This window comes from Zea mays, chromosome 2, assembly GCF_902167145.1.
Source record: "Zea mays cultivar B73 chromosome 2, Zm-B73-REFERENCE-NAM-5.0, whole genome shotgun sequence".
NCBI lineage: Eukaryota > Viridiplantae > Streptophyta > Magnoliopsida > Poales > Poaceae > Zea > Zea mays.
Window position 1 is genome coordinate 177,543,971 of NC_050097.1, and position 12,149 is coordinate 177,556,119.

Here is a 12,149-nt window from a genome sequence, read left to right on the forward strand (position 1 = left end):
CTCTCATGCCGGTCTTTGACCGCCTCGCTTCTCCCCCCTTCGCGCTCGCCCTCGTGCTCGACCCATCTGGGCTGGGGCACGCGGCGACACTCACTCGTCGGCCCAAGGGACCCCCCGGTCTCAGAACGCCGACAGTTGCCATCTAAGGGAGTCACCCCCTTTTTAAAGGCGACTCTCCCCACTTGCGTCCTCAGCTGGCGCGGACTGAGTCTTCTCCAACACGCTCCAAGATCCTCCCCCTACGACACGGGGGCTGGGTCCCACGCTTCATGCAAGATGGTCTAGGACAGAAGAAGCCAAACCGCCGTGCGCGGAGCGCACAACAGCCCAGCGGTTACAAGCATTCCTCCACTATCGCCCGGACCAGCGGGTGAAAGGGCGGACCGCCATGCAGGCGGCATGCAAGCGCACCAAGGGGGCGCACCCTTTCGACTTCGACGCGTCCAGCATGGAGGCCCAGGCCCACACGTCATGTAACCGGCGCGTCGGTTACTACGTGTGGGAAACTGCACCGCCACTCGCGCCCGTACCGTGCCTCCTCGACTGCGGAACCGGTGCCGCGACTCGAGGTGACCCTGCGCATGACCCGACAGTGCCAACCGAGCACATCGGTCACGGGTCAGTCAGCCGCGGGAGAAGGCGCGACGGTCGATACGGCCAGAAATGGGCCGACAATAATGGCGGTGGTAGGCGGGCGGAAGCAGCAGTCAAGTCGTCAGCAAGCTCACGCCCCCTCCTAGGACAGCAGGAGAACCCTCTCCCACGGCGTGAAGACGATGCGCCCGTATTCCATTCCTCGAACGGCTCGCGCACGCACAACGGCTGCCCTGCGAACCACTCGTCCCATCGCATTAACTCTGTGGCGGGACAGGCGGCATTTTTGGCAGGCAAAGCAGGCGACGCTTCACCTCCACCATGATGACCGCGTCAAAAAAGGTGCGCCACGTCATTCGATTTCGTATCCTTTTATACTTCCTCTTTCTCTCTCTTGCTACAGGGACCGGGAAAGGGGATACTCCGAAAGGGATCCTTCTCCGTGAAGGAAGCGGGCCCCGAGCCCCCCTACTGATCAGAGGTTCGAAGGCTGGCCCCTCGAAAGGGTTCAACAGCTGCCTCAGAGCACTCGGGCTCCGCGCCCACTACTGGTCAGAGGTTCGAAGGATGGCCCCTCAGAAGGGTTCAACGGCTGCCTCAGGCCACTCGGGCTTCGCGCCCACTACTGATCAGGGGTTCGTAGGCTGGCCCCCGAAGGGTTCGACAGCCGCCTCAGAGCACGCAGAGCGAGGGATGACCCTGGGTACGTTCGATACATAACCAAGGCTCGGGCTACGCTCCCGAGGTACCCTAGGACATTTCTGAGACCGACGGGAACGATTTTGTAACGGAATCCCACCAGAGGGAGGCATCGAGCCCTCGGACCCCGTCAAAAGGGGACCGGGTCCGGCGAATCACTCGCAGGTACTTTTGGAGCGCGCCTCTGGGCCACTAGCCGACCCCTAACGAATGGGGCATGGGCGTCCACTCGGATTACCCATTAGCAACTCACTGGAGACACCATGTTCGGCGCCCTCCGAGGGCAACATGGAACTTTCCCCCCCTCCTCCTTGCGGAAAGGCGACGCAGGGGCGTATGAAAAAAGCCGAGTCTGTCCTTGACCGTCCTCTCGCTCTGTGCGGGGGCTCGGGGGCTGCTCTCACAAACCCGGCTCTGGCCAAACCGTTGACAGGGTCAACATACCAGCCCGAGAACTTGGGACCTGACTAAGCACCCGGGCAACGACCAGTTCGCATGAGGGAACAACCAAACCGGCCGAGCCACCATGAAAAGGCACTAAGACGTCGAAGGAGTCAAAACACTCCTCGGAGGCCTCGGGGGCTACACCCAGCGGGTGCGCTCGCGCGCACCCACCGGAACGAAATGCAACCGAGAAAGGTTGGTCCCCTTGCAAAAAAGTGCGACAAAAGCCTCCAAGCGAGTGCCAACACTCCCTTTGAGGCTCGGGGGCTACTATTGGGGACCATAATTAGGGGTACCCCCAAGACTCCTAATCTCAGCTGGTAAACCCCATCAACACAAAGCTGCGAAGGCCTGATGGGCGCGATTCAGGCCAAGGCTCCGCTCAAGGGACACGATCCCGCCTCGCCCGAGCCCGACCTCGGGCAAAGACAGCCGACCCCGGAAGATTCACGCCTCGCCCGAGGATCCCCTCAAGCAACGGACGCACCGTCGACTCGCCCGAGGCACAGCTCGGGTAGGCTTCGCGGAGAAGCAACCTTGGCCAAATCGCCACACCAACCGACCATATCGTAGGAGCACTTAATGCAAGGATCGCCTGACATCTTATCCTGACGCGCGCTCTTCAGTCGACAGGGCCGAAGTGACCGCAGTCACTTCGCCGCTCCACTGACCGACCTGACAGGAATACAGCGTCGTCTGCCCTGCTCCGACTGCCGTGCCACTCGCCAGAGTGAGGTCGACAGCGGCTAAGTCCAGCCTCGGGCGACATAGGAAGCTCCGCCTCGCCCGACCCCAGGGTTCGGCCCCCGTCTCGGCCTCGGAAGATGGACTTCGCCTCGCCCGACCCCAGGGCTCGGACTCAACCACGACTTAGATGACGACGAACTCCGCCTCGCCCGACCACAGAGCTCGGACTCAGCCTCGGCTCCGGAAGACGATGGACTCCACCTCGCCCGACCCCAGGGTTCGGACTCAACCTCAACCTCGGAGGAATCGCCACCTCGCCCAAACTCGGGTCCGGACCGGCCACGTCTCCAGGGGGGCCATCATTACCCTGCCCCTAGCTAGCTCAGGCTACGGGGAACAAGACCGGCGTCCCATCTGGCTCGCCCCAGTAAACAAGTAATGATGACACCCTGCACGCTCCATGACGACGGCAGCTCCCAGCCCCTTACGTCAGCAAGGAGACGTCAGCAAGGATCCGACAGCCCCGACAACTGTACTTTCGTAGGGCTCCAGCTCTCCTCCGACGGCCACGACATCACATGAACAGGGCAGCAACACCTCTCCGATAGCCACGACGGCATGTACATAGGGCACTAGCTCCTCTCTGCTAGACACGTTAGCACATTGCTACACCCCCATTGTAAACCTGGGCCCTCTCCTTACGTCTATAAAAGGAAGGTCCAGGGCTCTCGTACGGAAGGTTGGCCGCGCGGGAGAACGGGCTGATGCATAAGGCTCTCGCTCTCGCTCTCTCCCACGTGAACGCTTGTAACCCCCTACTGCAAGCGCATCCATCCGCCCTGGGCGCAGGACAACACGAAGGCTGCGGTTTCCCCTTACTGTTCTCCCCCCTTTGTGTCCCGTCTCGCGTCGACCCATCTGGGCTGGGACACGTAGCGACAATTTACTCGTCGGTCCAGGGACCCCCCGGGGTCGAAACGCCGACAACAGGCCTCTAGTAAACAAATCACAACACAACCAGTATATGAGGTGCATTGTGTGTGTGAAGTATTATCTATATTGCCAAAAATAATTACCAATGTCACATAACAATGTACTACCATAGATGTTCAGATCTAACCTTTTTCAAACCGAAGTATCAGCAATTCAGCATCCTGATCTCCATCTTCTACAGCATCTTCATCATTAGCATAAATAAAGAATTTCTGCAAGCAGCATAAAAGGTTCGTCAAACATAGGGCTGAAAAGTATTTATCATCACGAAGCACACAATTTACAAATAAGATGTCGGATGGCAAACAAGTCTTTTAAAGATAAACATGAGAAACAACCTAAACGTGAAAAAGAGATTTTCAAACTAGGAATGCCTTTTTACGTTGTTGAATCACTTAAATATTTATATAAATATGTATGTCTGCATTCCTACATGAAAAGAAAAACAACAGAGCCAAATTGGCATGCAGTTAAAATCACAAACAGGGGCTCTTGCGCTTGTAGTAGGATAGGGCATTCTAAATTATAGTTGTTATTATCTTGCCTATTCTATACTACTAATAAAATCATTTGATGTTCTCAGGTACATGGGTACAATAACTGGCATAGGTGATCTAGATCCTGTAAGTTGGAAATGTTCATAGTGGCACAACATACGGGTTAGATTGCCTGAGCCACATCATTGATGGTAGGTTTAGTTTGTATCTGAGTATGAGTAGCTAACCAAAAATGAATATAACAGAATATCCTAGTGCGTCAAGATGGTTATAATATGATTAAAATAGTCTGACATTTAAAATAGACTGAATATGAATCTATGGAGTGCCAAACAAGATAAAGACAAAAACAACATTTGCGTACAAGCATCAACAACATCAAAACCTAATTACAAACAACATGTGAACCACCAAAGGCACTAACCAACAGGTCCAACGATTGAATTAGAAGTAATCATGTTTTGATGAAGACAACAAAACATTCATGGTTCTGGACTGATGTTTGCAGTGCATGTTTACTCCAAACAAGCCCTAAACTGAAGAGGGTCGATGGAGACCATTAAGGGTAGCAATCAACAACCCTATGTAGTCATTATAGGTTTCCATTAGGTAAGGACACACAAGCAAAATAAGATAAAATCAAATTATAGAAGATGTTTTGCTAAATGATGTAAAAAATAAACACAAATAAATTAGTTATTATCCTTTGATAATAGACCTCCAGTTGCTCGTGTAGCCGCTTCTGAACTTCCATTTGCATCTTTAGTGCCTCATTGATTTGCAATCCTCTAAACACATTTTAGAATATTTGTCAACCATGTAATTCATGAGAACCAGGCGCTAGTTAACATTTGGTACATGATACAAGTGAGAAAAAATCACTTACGGTACATAATCCATGTTCGAGAGGGAATCACTCGAACTTTCTTGTCGTCCTTGAAACCTACATGAGATGCCATCGAACCAAAAGGGAAGAAAATAGCTATTCAGATCCTGTGTTTCACATAAGGAAAATGAACAGGAGGAAAAAAAACTTGAAGGCCACAACAATATTCACCTTCAGCATGAGAGTTTGGTATATACTTTGCAAGGCGATACTTCTACACAAGCACCAAAGAAATGAAAATATTGGTTGTAATCAAGCATCTTGTAATGAAAATGTAATCTTGTAAACTGTGTACCTAGAAAAATCAAAAGAATCAACAATTGAAGACATTTTGAAAGAGAGGAAATATTTCTTTAGTATCAAATTCGTTAGAAAAACATTGTAACCCAAAATAATGAATGAACACGACAGTAATGACCATATCTTGACCGGAGGGGGTACACATTTGTTTATGGATAACTTCAATGGAGCTACCAACGCATAGAAAAATCTTTGAGCTGATACGGACAATGTTATTAGAACAGTTCAAATAGTCGGCGGTATCAAAAGGTTGTCTTGGAACATGATCCGCCTGGGTTACCATGTTGGGGCTAGATTTACAAACTCGAAGACATGCAACATAAATCGATGATAAAATCAAACAACTAACATCGAACAAAAAAGTAGCCCTAACACAACCAGTGTCCTTAAACTAACTTAACCTCCTCTAACACTCAATTAGTCTATGCTTGAAAACATTCATTGGTCAAAGTCCAGGGCATCAAAAAATAATAGTCTAGGTCTACTGATGATTCTAGCAGAGCAATGTATTCTGAACCTCTTAAATGAACACTGAAGCAAGCCGAAACGCAAGCATATGCACAAGGTATATGTTTTAGAGCATGTAATGACCTTTTTTTCTAAAATGACTACCAGCAACCGAATGAATCAATATAAAGTATTAAAGAATAGATGGAGTACAATACTAATAGACGAAAAACAAATGTTGGAGCCGGATTTACGGACTTCAAGATGTGCAACATAAACCAACGATAAAATCAAACACCTAACTTGTGAATCTAAAAGTAGCCTTAACACAATCAGTGCCCTTACACTGATCTAAGTTCCTTTAAAATTCGATTAGTTCTTGCTTCATAACATTCATTGGTTAAAGTTGGGGGCACCCAAAAAAGAATAGTTTGGGTCTGCTGATGATTCTAGCAGCGGAATGACGAAATGTACTCTGAACCTCCGACATGAACACCAAAGCAAGCTGAAACTCAAGCATATGAAAATGTTAAATATTTTGGAGCATGTAATGGCTATTTTTTCTAGAAAATGCCAACAATTGAACTAATCAATATCAAGTATCAAAGAATAGATACAATACAATACAAAAGGCTGGAAAGACATGGCTAACATGAAAGTATCACATATAAGAATATCTTTCAGAAAAAGTAGAAATATGGACATCTTTCAAGAAAGGCAGCAGAAATATGGGCATGCCAGGGCCAGGCACATAATGGGAAGAAAAGTTACATGATATAGTGAGGGTAAGGGATACGAAAACGGGTGAGGGTAAGGGATACGAAAATGGTCATATGCCAGGTCACACTACCATGCAGACCGGGGATCAGATAAATGCACTACAGATGTTATGACAGTCGATAGCAAGTAAGCTATATCTTGAAAATAAGCTATGTGTTTCACAGTCAGTTGTGGATCAGATAGGGCTGGCTTATTGGAGACGAAACATAAGGAATCAGACACTCATTTAGAGCATTATGCAAGAGCATCGGTTGATGCTATTGTTGAAGAGCAGGGTATGTTGAGATGCTCCATGTCTGACATGGTTCAGGTGATTGCAGACAAATTACTTGAAAGCTGAAACCATGGTTGAGAGTGCCGAATCAAAATGGTCCTTGTTTGATAGGCACTAAGTTAGAACTATGTGAAGAGCTATCACTTCTGAGAGGTCGGGTAGTAAGTCTAGAAAATTCACTGCATGGGTAGAAAAAGGTATGACAGAGTCTATTTACTTACAGTTTTGATGGATGAAACCTGCCAACAACATTGTGATGCTTCCGCTATATGGGTTTTTAGGGTTGCTATGGAGCTTCACATGCCTGAATCGTCTCTCAGCTGTGTTAGCAACACCTAAAAGGAAACAGTGTGTCGAGTTTAGGTTTCACGTGGAGAAGAAAAGAGGGTGTGTGGCTACAAATAGCAACCTCTTGAGTGAATAAAATTGACGATAGTGCTTAGTTAGGTAAGTGGGGTAAGTCTTTTCTTTCTTCTTTTTCTCGTTTCATTTGCTTTCCTATCTTAAAGTTGTTTAGTCTTTCTATATTTATAAAATGTGTCGTTGTAGGGATCTTCCCCGACAGTTTTTCCTGTAAAAAAATTGTCGATCTTATATGTATAACGAGAAGTGTATAAAAAAGTCTGTACCTTTTGACACTGCATAGAATTTCAACCCAATGTGCATACATATAGATAAAGATGCAATACTCCGATTGTCAGAAGTTACTTGTTCTGTCAGTTTTGACAACTCATCTGCTAGTTAATTCTGAATAGATTCCAATGAGGCCTGAAACTCACCCGCATTATTTCCAAGAAGGCAGCCCATATGAGATCAGAGTAACAAATGATAAATGAAAATGAAGTAATGATTTTGAGTGACTGTTGTTCTAATGAATACTATAACAGAAGTATGAAAGGAATAACATAACCTGAAAGGTTGCCAGCAGCCCAGCATATATAACCTCATACAATGTAGGAACATTTTTGTTAGAATATGTTCCAAGACCAGCCAAAGGAGCAGTTTCCACTCTCGAACATGAAATATGAGTGCGGTGCATGAATCTGAAGGTATTAAGGAACCTAATCCTCTTACTACTTTTGTAGAATACCTTCCAAACTTAGTTCAAGAAAAGTACAGGGGTTGCTGTGTCTAGGACTGAAAAGCCATGAAGAAATCTGAAGAACAAACAATAGCGAGTGAATCTCTTCACCAGTCTATATGGCTTACATATTCTTGTTTTACAATGCAAACAATAGGTATACAAGTTGTAAGCATGTATGTGATCTAGATAAAAAACATGCACTGTTTCTAATTCTTTTATAGAAATTCCGAGCAACAAATATTTGTCATTATTTGTAACTAAAACTTAAATGTAAACATGAATTTTAGTTCGGGGAAAAAGAAGTGGACACATACCCTACCTTGAGTCAAATCAGATGTAACCTGCAAAATCGATTCTCTAGGGCCTAGATACGCCAAGGTAGTGACTGATCCAACAAAGAAAAATCCAATGAAAGCAATCCCAACAAACATTAGGGAATCGATATCAAGGCCCCAAAAGTTTCCTGTGAATCTGCTACCTGGGATTCACGCCTTAAATTTCGCTCATCGCTATATCTGGTACCCAGGCAACTGAATCCCCATGCCAAGACATTAATCAAGAAATTCCACCATATTCACAACCTACATTAGTCCTGTCATCAGAAATACAGAAGCGACAATATCAAAAGGCAAAATAAACACAGCATTCAAAACCTCATAAATTCGAGCAAAGTTGTTACCTAGAATACTCTAACCCTCAGGGAAAAAACAAATCTATAGATACATTTGAAAACCTGGAGAAGTAGCTAGCAATCAGTGAACAACGCCCGTCATTAGAAAGACATGAGTGACAATATCAAAAGGCACAAATGGACAAGGCATTCAAAACCTCACAAATTTGAGAAAATTTATCACTTGGTGGAGAGCGAGGAGGAGCGCACGCGTCTTCCCCGTGGCGGCGCCCCCATGGAGGTGAAGCTAAAGCGCCGGTACAGGCGCCAAGAGCCGAAGGAGGTTCGTCGCAGCTCGCAGCGGCCCGACAACACCTCGAGGAGCATGTCGACGATGCTTAGCTCATGCTCCCCTTCCTCCAGCTTCGCAGCGTCGGTGGGACGGGTTGGTGTCTGGGCATCGATTTGGGATCGGGGTAGGGAGATGGCTGCGCTCCGCGGAGAGGGGGCGAGGCCGGGACTAAGGCAGTAGCGGCGGGATGGGAATGGAACGCGACACGCTCAGACTCAGAGTTGGATTGGAGGAAACGTTTTTGCGTCCGATGCCCTGCGCACGCGTCGGCACGCGTGTGGCTGAGAGTCCGGGAAGTGCGGGGAGGCGCCCAATCTGGGTGGGGTTTTAATAACTCTGATTTAATCATTGTTTACGTGGTGTTTTACCGACGGCCAGGGCCAGGCCTAGAGGGGGCAACTAGAGCGGCCCCAGTGGCCCCCGATTTTGGAAAGGCCCTTCAAGTAGTGTACATGTATATAGTCTTAGGTATTAGGTATGGTCTGCTAAAGTTATAACGGGTCTGTTTTTCAATTGTTTAACTTACCAAAACTGTGTCTAGAATTTTAATCGTTGTGCTGCCATCGCCTTAGTTTCGTCCGTCTGGTTGGCCGGCGATCGACATCGGCCTGACGACCTGCTGCTGGCCACCGGCCTCGTGCCCTGAAAGACTAATGTCTTCTATGGAGAATTTTTAATATGTTCGGCAAATAGATTCGTATCCAAATATTTCAATCATTTATCAGATACTACTTACTATGCCCATGACGTGACTGTGGCATCGGCTGAGATAAGCTTTTCAAAGTTAAAATTGTTGAAGAACTATTTAAGGTCAACAACGTCTCAAGATCGTCTCAACGGATTGGCTACTTTATGTATTAAGAAAAATTATTAGACGAGGTTGATAATAACACTATTATCAATGACTTCGCATCAAGAATTGTTAGAAATTTTTGAGATAATATGTACAAAGATTTGAAGTTGTTTCGATACATTATATACTTTTATCGTTCAAAAATTTGCTTATGTACTTAGAAGAAAGTAGAAATATATAGAGAGAGTTTTAAAGGGCCTCAATTTTTTGTTTCGCCCTGGGTCCATAAAACCTCAGGACCGGCCCTGCCGACGGCACATTTACTGGCATTGTACGTGCCCTTAGAGTATCTCTAATATTTTAGTAAACCCACTTATAGTCCTGAATTTTAGTTGAATGGAAAAGGAATCTTCAACAACACATTATTAAACTAAGATTCAAGCCTAACAAACAACACCCACATCGTTTCAACTTTACAATATATGACCATATTAAAGAGAAGATTAATCAGTTGTTAGAAGCAGGGTTCATTAAACTATATATGTGCGTGGAGTTAGTCTCTAATATTGTGTGTGTCTATTAAAAAACTCAACATGGGCTACGATGCTATTGTATTAAGGAGATCTTCTCACACAGGTCGACAAAACCTCCAAACCCCTGTCCCTGCCCACCTATACACAACGTCACTGTAGCCCATGTGAGAACGATCGCGACCAGAACCAGACCTTAGACCTGTGCTTTGGCAATGTGACAGACGAGGGGATTTTTTAACCATAACCTGAAATTCGCTCCCACAAGAAGTTCAATCCAGGATATGAGGAGTGCTACTCAAACCATCTAACCGACTCGGCTAGATTCCCTTTTGCATGCCTATTAAGAAGAAAGACTTTGGAAAGTTGTGAGTATATATTGATTTTAAAGATTGGATAGAGCCACTTCGAAAAATAGTGTCCTCCACTCATTAATAGTGTTTTCGGACATCGTATTAGCAATTTTTTTACAGTCATTTTTTATGGACGAAGAGGACAATATCCAAAACAAACTTTATATGTCCTAGTTTTGTTGGTAGTCTCTTTAAGTGGATTGTTGTCATTTTTGACTTGAAGAATGTGGGTGAAACTTATCAACAACCTACGAATTTAGTCTTTTAGTATTTATGTCACACCCGATTTTAGAAGGCAAACCGAATACTAACTATATACGTGTCAGGATCAGAACTCATATACACAGCGATTACAAGAATGAAACATCATTGCACAATGCTCGAATAATAACATAAAGAGTATTAAACTTATTACAAACAGATGTCAAAGACATCCACATAGTCATTGGCTTAACAAGTATCAAAGTGCTGGAGTAGAACCTAGCTAAGATAAAGGCTTTCTGTAACACCCTAAATCTAGCAAATACAAACAAACATATTTGAATTATTAAATTTTAGTAGAAAGAGAAAATATTTATGTTTTCAAATAAGGAAAACCTTGATATATATAATTTGAAGAATTTCTTGAATATATAAAATTTAATCAAGTATTTGAAGCATTCATGCTGGAGCATTAATTTTGGTTGACTTGATTTGCAAATACAATTTTTGATTTAATCATATGAAGGAAATCTCGTTTTATAAAATAATAAAGAATTATTAGTATATTACCATTGTAATATGTATTTTATTTTGTTAATAACATTTAAATAATAGTGCTTGCAAAACCTCCATTTTATTAAACTTTAATTTCTTTTGGTGATGATCTTTTATTTAAAAGAGAATTCTTTCTAAAAACAATATTCTTCTACAAAATAAATATTTATTTGTGTTAATATTATTTTGGGAGTTTTTTTTCTGTAGTGTATATATATATATATTCTGAATATAAAAAAAGAAAAAGAAAAGAAAACCTAACCTAACCGCATCCGACCCATTAGGCCCATCATCCCAGCCGCACTCCCATCCCTAACCCTAGCCGCGCCCCCTCCCTTCCCTGTTGGCAGCCCCCCTTCCTCTCCCTGCTCAGCCGCCACCCTTCCTTCCCTCTCCCGCTTCTCTCTCCTCCTCCCTGCCTCTCTGCCCGACGCGCCTGTAGCCGCCGTGCCGCGCACCCTGGCCACCTGGCCCCGGCACCCCGCCCCGAGCTGTCGTGCCTCGACCCGTGCCCCGCGCAAGGACCAGTCGCGCCATCCCGCGCCCCTGCACCCGACGCGACACCAGGATCCGCCCTGCCCGACCGCGACACGAGCACGACACCCAGCGTTGCCATGAAGCCGATGCCGACTGCGCCTCAAGCCACGACCCGAAGCGCCGAGCCCCCGTCCGTTCTTCCTTGCGTTAACTCGATCGTTTCTTCCCCATTGATACACACCATCAATGGCCTTCAAAGTTAGTATTTACGATTGTTCACATGTTTTCATAATTTAAATCTGATTTGTGACTGTTATAATTATTTTATGCGTAGTTTTCTAATTATGAAGTTTAAAAGTAATGTAGATCACCTTTTCCTAATCAAAGGTACTAAATAAACAACTATAAAATTACCTTTTTATGATTATATTTAAGTATTTCATATTTAAATATGTGTATGATTTTAGAGATTGCGATGTATACGGGTAACCAAAATCGAACCCTGCGACAATACTTTAAATATGTGTATGATTTTATAATTTTAAAAATGAGTACGATCACTATTCACTACCGCCATGATTTTCATACTAGAA

At 45.2% G+C, this 12,149-nt stretch overlaps 2 long non-coding RNA genes across 2 annotated transcripts; both read right to left on the reverse strand.

Annotated features, from left to right (window-relative positions):
* Window positions 1-3,544: 3,544 nt before the first annotated feature.
* LOC103647346 (uncharacterized) lies at window positions 3,545-7,644 on the reverse strand. The gene is made up of 7 exons (XR_002267671.2): window positions 7,512-7,644; window positions 7,231-7,369; window positions 6,823-6,936; window positions 4,972-5,095; window positions 4,801-4,857; window positions 4,633-4,702; window positions 3,545-3,629 (listed from the first exon to the last, which is right to left on the reverse strand). It is a non-coding gene; the product is annotated as an uncharacterized lncRNA (long non-coding RNA).
* Window positions 7,645-7,669: 25 nt separating this feature from the next.
* Window positions 7,670-8,946, reverse strand: LOC118476390 (uncharacterized). The gene is made up of 4 exons (XR_004856380.1): window positions 8,519-8,946; window positions 8,365-8,418; window positions 8,005-8,277; window positions 7,670-7,758 (listed from the first exon to the last, which is right to left on the reverse strand). It is a non-coding gene; the product is annotated as an uncharacterized lncRNA (long non-coding RNA).
* Between the last annotated feature and the right edge of the window lie 3,203 nt (window positions 8,947-12,149).